Below are 7,005 nucleotides of genomic sequence, written 5' to 3' on the forward strand. Positions count from 1 at the left end.
ATTTATTAGATAAAGGAAGAAGGAGAAATGGGGATGTCATCAGCAAATACCAGCAGAAAAGGATCCCTTTTTGGTGCCAGTGTTCCCTGAGAGATTTAAACTCCCACCAGCCTCCTGCAGCAGCAGCATGGCAGGAGGGCACCAGGTGCCTCCCCTGCCCCTCTCACCTCCCCTCTCCCCCAGCCGTGGCACTCCGAGGGTCAGTCCCAGCCCCACCCAGAAGTGCAGCCACCCCCTCGTCTGCTCCATTTCCACAGCAGCTGGTGCTCTCCAGCTGCCACCAAGGGCAGGGACAGCCAGCCCAGTGACACCCTTACCCTGCCAAAATTCACTCCTAACCGGTGCAGAACCCATCCCAACGTCCTGCTCATCATCACCTCCTGTCACTGTCATCTCTGTGACGTGCAGAGAAGGATCACATGGAATTTTACCATCTGGGCTTTGTCTGCTGGTGTAACCCCAGGAGGGATAACTTCTTTCATTCCCCTGACCATTCCTTGGCTTTTCCCTTAACTGGCAGCTCCAATGTGTGATATGTGCTAATTCTGCTCAGACAAAATCTAAAAATCAAATTAGTAGCTTTACCAGAAACATTAAACTGTGGTGAAGAGACACTTGATAGGCAGCCTCCACTCCAGGGGATGGGAAATGCAAAAGATCTTCCTGACAGGCACTGACAAGTGCAAGTGTTGCCAAACTTTCAAGGGAAAACAATCTTCAATATGTCAAGAGAAGAGTTTGATACCTTCAGTCCTTCCCCTCTCACCACTGAGACCAGGACCCAAATATTCTCTTTGGATGACTGGACCTGCTGAAAAGAGTTCAGAGAAAGCCACAAAGATGCTCAGAGGGCTGGAGCCCCGCTGCTCTGGAGACAGGCTGAGAGCTGGGGTGTTCAGCTTGGGAAGAGAAGGCTCTGGGGAGAGCTCAGAGCCCCTTCCAGAGCCTCAAGGGGCTCCAGGAGAGCTGGAGAGGGACTGGGGACAGAGGCATGGAGTGACAGACCCAGGGAACGGCTTCACTCTGCCAGGGGCAGGGCTGGATGGGGTTTTGGGAAGAAATTCTTCCCTGTGAGGGTGGGGAGGCCCTGGCACAGGTTTTGCCTGCACATTTTCTAAGGAGCTTCACCACTGTAGCCAGGTGCTTTCCACATAAAGCTGCAGTAAACTTTGGTGGTTTGGGGGTCTGTAGGAGGCATTTATTTCCAGGACTGAAATGTACTAGGCTTACAAGTTTTGCTTGACGAATATTTTTTGCAAAAAGCTTTTAGTGTCTTTTCCTTTCCTTCCCCAGAGGATTTAGTTCAGTTATGTGCACTGATTTCCCTGAAGGCACACGCAGCACAAGGATCCAAACAGAACAAACAAAGATCACAACTTCAGAGCAAACTTTCATATCCCTTTTTAATTCCTAGCACAATTCTAGATGAATTTCGTCCACATTTGCAGGCAGTTTCAGTTGACTTTGTACAGCATTTTTCCCAGAAAGTAAAGATGCAACTAACATTTTCCTGAAAGCTAAAGGCAGAGCCAAACGCTGGCTAAGAGACACGGTGACCTTGATGGAAAATAAACAGAAAAAATGTGAAACAGAAACACTCAGAGTCCTCCACAGCCTCCTCCCATGACATCAGGCACCTCAGCTGCAGAAAATGTCACCTCTGGCAACCATATGACGTGGAGGAAAATTTCTAGGAAAAGGGAAGAAAGAAAGAAAAAAGATTTGCTTTTATTCTAAGAAACATCATGTGCAGCTGCCATCCTCAAGGAAAAGACTGAAAAATCATTTCCTGGTTAGCCAGGGGCTGTTGGGTGTTTTGTTCCTTAACAAGGAGATATGGCCAAACCTAATGAAGGAGGATGAAGCACGTGCAGCCCCTGAAGCTGGAGGAAATTGCTGTTCCTTCAGTCCCTGGGACATGGATGCCTGCACTTGGAGCACATCTCTGGCCATGCCATGGACAGGGCTCTGGAGAGCCAGCCCGAATTTGGGAGAGCTGAAAATGTTTATGGCAGCATCAGAATCCAGCAGTAAATTTGTGCTGCCATAAATGTGAGCCCTGCTGGTACTGCCATAAACATCCACAGCAGAGAATTCCAGTTTCTTACCCTTGCCAGACTATCCACCTTCTCCAAACCTGTTTGCAGTTCATCAGCTGCTTTGGGCAGGAACGTTCCCCCCTCCTCTGTGCAGGTCTGCCAGGACCATCCTCTTCCTCCCAGCCCAGAAGTGACACAGGGACCTTTTCCATCCCCAGAATTCACTCTGCCACTGCTGAGCCTACACAGGGGGTACATTAAAGCACCAGCCAGATCTCTGCTTCATCACAGCCTCAGATGATGGGCTATGTCTTAAAAGCATGGGAAAGCTTTTAGAAAGTCATTTAGGAAATTGTTTGTTAGTTCTCAGGTCGTCCCTCAGGCTGTGGCTCTGCCAGGAGCAGGAGCTGTGTCCTCCCCAGCTCTGAGCAGCATCTCCAGAGGTGCAGATGCCAAAGGAAGCCTGTTCCCTGCTGCTGGGGTGACACAGGACCACTTAAACCTGCAGGAGCAGGAAAAGCCTCAGGGGCGTCAGAGTCCAGATAGAGTGTGTCCCCCCCAACCCAAACCATTCTGGGATTGCCCCAGACACAGCTTGGGACCCCAGAAGGAAGCCTCAGGTTGTTCTGGCCCATCCCTGAGGACTGGCTGACCTGGGAGCCCAGCTGCACCTGCACAGGAGCAGAGCTGTGGCACTGACTTACCTGGGACTCCACCAAGGGACTCAGGCAGGGTGAAGGTTTCCAAGGTCATTCCTCCTGGGACCACATGTCACTCTGAGCCCTGCTGAGGGACATGTCTGAGCTTTTCCCAGCCCAGCAGAGCAGTGGCTGCTCCTGCTCCATTTTCCATCCATCTCCTCAAGGGCACCATGCACTGGAAATTTTCTCATGGGTTTTTTTCCTGGCTAACCCCTGGTTTTGTCCTTTATGTGTGAAGTGAATCTCACCCAGACCTGGATCACAGACTCAAGCTCCCCTTCCCAAATCCCTGTCTCTGAGCAAGGCCAGCACTCCTGTCTTAAGGTTGCACTTCAGATCCTGAATTTATGTGGCTTTGGGCTGAATACTTATAAGAGTTGTTTGGTGATTTCATCCTTGGATGTTGAGATGCTGCTGCTTAAATACAGCTCCTAAATTTTCTTCTTTTTTTAATGTGAAAACTTTAATGTCTGAGGACAGCTGCTGTCCAAGGACTGACCTATTTTGAGAGTACAGTTGTATTTTTCTGGCCCATCTTCTTTTTGCTTCCTTGTGCAGTATTTGTTTCCTGAGAGAAAACAACAGATCAATTTTGCTTCATTATGTTCACGGCACATTTTTAGAGATTCCTTATACAATTCTCTGTACTGTTCCACCCTGTTTATCTGAAAGGTTGCAGGAACTTGAAGCATCGTTAGATCCTTGGCAGAAATTATTTCTGCCTACAATTTACCATCCCTGCTTGGAGAAAAGCCTCAAATCAAAGGCAGGAGAGCTGCCCTGGAGCTCATTAGCTGTGTGAGGCTATGCTCTCTGTGCAGATCACATCAGCAGCTCACCCAGGGCTTCCAAAACTTCCTGATGTTTTGTGGAAGAAACTCTGACCCCCAAACAGGACTTTGCTTCCTATATCATGCTCCCAGACCACAATCCCCAGCTCATCTGCAGCAGCTTTTTTCAATACCAAAACCCTAGTGGAAAAGAATCCTCCACCTCCTAATCTGTGTTTACTCCAAATTCTACATAAAAGCTTCCCAAACCCAATGGGATAAGAGCATGTTCAATGGCACTGATGAAAATAATGGCTCTTATTTGGCCCCTGGCTCCTCACACTCTCTCACTCCTCTCCCTCTAATGCAAGCTTTGAGGCATGTCCTGATGTCCAGTTTGTGCCTGTGGAGCACTTGCCACAGCCTGGGAATGGGCTTCTGGATGCTGCTGCTGTGAAAGTGCTGGGAGCTGTGTCCTCACGCTTTGGTTGCAACCACTTCAGTCCTCCAATGCCAAAAATTAGGGGGAACAGCTTGAAAACACAATGATTTATAATATTTTCCACTTGGCCAGAGAAATTCACTAAACCAAGTTTCTTTTTACTTTGCAATATGTTCTTGAGAGAGAGCACTGAGGCATTAAAAACATTGGCTTCCATGGATTAAAATATCCCTTGTTTGTCCTCCTGGAATAGGTGACTTTAAAACACTTGTGCATCAATTCACCCTTAATATCACCAGGCCACTGCAAAAACAGCTTTTAACCTGAAATCACATCTCACATGTGAAACCAGGGGGAAGATAAGCCCAACAACAATTTTGTGTTAGCCTAGAACTGTCTTTAACTTGAAAAATTAAACAAAAACATGGGAAGTCCACAGAAATGTCACAAGCATTTGTTTGCACACCCGGAGGTGTCAAAGCCTTCATCCCAGTCCTGGTGTGACCTTCCTCCCTTTATCTTCCTCTCCCCATCTCTACACTTGGGATCCCTCTGGGACAGTCAGAAAAATCCCAGACAAGGTCTTAGACTGTCACCAAAGCACGCTGGCCAGCAGGCACACCTTTACTGCCCGTGTACCATGGGATGTTGGAGTGGTGGGGGCCGGGATGCTCCCTGTGGACAACCACAGCCCGGTGGGAGAGGTTTGCTCCAGGGGCTGAGCACCTCAGCACGGCAGAAGCCACCCACGAAGTCCAGCAGGAATGACTCAGCCTGGGAGACCCAAGTGGCAGCACTGGGTGCAGATGGAGATGAATTCCTCACCCTGGAGGGGTGGCTCAGCTGTGCCCTGGGGGCTGCAGCCCCTGAGCAGCTCCTGGCTGATTCTCACAGCACCTGGGGCTGTTCCAGTCCAGAGAAGAATGGACAGCTTGGCTGCTGTTTGGGGGTGAATTTGTGTTTCTCCCAAGGTTTCGTGGCTTGCCTGGGGGTCATGGCTAACGGGGAGGAAGAGCCAGGTTTGGGCAGCATCGCTCCCGGCTTCCAGTCACCCACAGCTGGGAGCAGTCCCTAAGGAGGGGAATGGCACAGGGAGGCACAGATCAGAACTGGGATACTCTTGTTCCTGTGGAACCCTCAGCATCCTGGGGAAGACAAAAAGATCCCATGCCTTGGTTTTGAAGACACTGTTGCTGTAAGCACTGTAAAGGAAATACCTCTGGACACAGCCCCTGTGGCATCTGGGCTAATTGAAATGGTGAGAATTTATCCAAGTGCCTTCCTGGATGGAGTACAGCTACTTGAGTAGATTCTATCACTATTTTTAAATGATTTTTTTTTCATTTAAAAAATGTTATTTTCTATTGGATTGCATCCTCACCCATAATTATTACAATGCAATGGGAAAAAAGCTACGTCAGGGAAGGTATAGGTTAGATATTAGGGAAACATTTTTCACTGAAAGAATAATAAAATACTGGAATACTCTTCCCAGGGAGGTGGTAGAATCACCATCTCTGGATGAGTTTAAAAAAAGTCTGGACATGGCTCTTGGTGCTACAGTCTAGTTGAGGTGTGAGGGCGTAGGTTGGACTCGATGATCTTAGAGGTCTCTTCCAACCTCATTGTTCTGTGATTCTGTGAAATAGCACAGCAAGAGGTCTTCTGTCCTGAAAAGGCCAGTGCTGGAGCTGATGGAGGCTGAGCCCTCATCAGTGCCACTCCCCCAGCAAAGCCCCCACCTGCAGCTCCCTGCTCCCACCAGTGTTTCCCTGTGCCCCCTCGGGTGGCTTAATCCAAATTCCATGTGAAACAATGTCAAACACTTTGCAAAACCCCGGGAATATTAGAGCTACCTAATAACCATGACTAAGCTAATGAATTCAGATGTCTGTGGATCTGTGTTTCATAAATCCATTAGTTTTATCCCCAGCCTTTAATTCTTCCTCATTTGAATTCCCTTTCACCTATATCATTATTTTGCCCAGGATTACTGGCTTGTAGTTATCTGGGACATGAGGACAGCCTCTTGAAAATACAAACCAGCTCTTTCCCAACTTTTCTGGTATTGATTAAAAACAAACATCTGCAGCCCTCAATCTTCTGAGCCACTCAGACACGGGTGATATGGACACTGATTTCTAAGTGCACCCCCTGACAAGGCAGATATCATTTACTACACTGTTGATTAGAGGTGGAACAGGAACGATTTGATCTCCCATTACAGAGATAAAGCACATCATTCTGTCTTTCTAAATGCCACAAAGAAATACTGACCAGATCTTACTGTGCTGATTGAACTGTGTCACCCAGTGATGAACACACCAGCTGGCACTATTTTTTTTTTTCCTGTTTAATGATATTTAAAATTTTTGTGCTTGCTCTTGATAGCCACAGATTTAACTTTTGTCCCTCATCAGCAGGCTGAGCTTCATAATGCCTGATACACATCATTGGCTAATCAGCTTCTTTTACAAACTACTCCTTTTTGGAGTTTTTTGGAATATCTTCTCTGACCTGGCTCCTGGATCTGGATGTCCCTCGAGGCAAAGCCAACATCTCTTTATAACAAATTCCAGGGGCTTGTCCACATGGCAGTCTCTACCTAAAAATTTCCAAATTTGTTCACCCTTTTCTGTTCATATTTTAGCTTTCCAACAATTCCAAGTTGGAGAGGCAGCCTTATGGAAGCTGCTGTGGGACCGTATGGCTGTAAATAATGATGATATTGATGCAAATGCCCTTTGTCAGCCCATATTGGACATAATCAAGCGTTGATCACCAGTTCCTAAGCAACCACAAAACTCCTGTCCAGCAACCAAGTCCAGAACAGGCTCCAGGTTTCCTTTGGTCAAAATATCTTCTGCGTTAGAAAATTATTAGCTCATTATGACAAAGCCTTGCAGTGTTTTAATTACTGGCTGCACGAGACTTCCAGCAGAAGTCACCCTTGGGAATGATAACAGGTTTTTTTCTCGCAGATTGTCAGCAGGAGCAGCAGAGCCCACCCTGCTGCAAGATGCAGCATCTCCCTGGGAGAAGGATCCCTCTCC

Source organism: Pyrgilauda ruficollis, unplaced genomic scaffold (genome assembly GCF_017590135.1).
Source record: "Pyrgilauda ruficollis isolate IOZ18807 unplaced genomic scaffold, ASM1759013v1 scaffold127, whole genome shotgun sequence".
In the NCBI taxonomy this organism is placed as follows: Eukaryota; Metazoa; Chordata; class Aves; order Passeriformes; family Passeridae; genus Pyrgilauda; species Pyrgilauda ruficollis.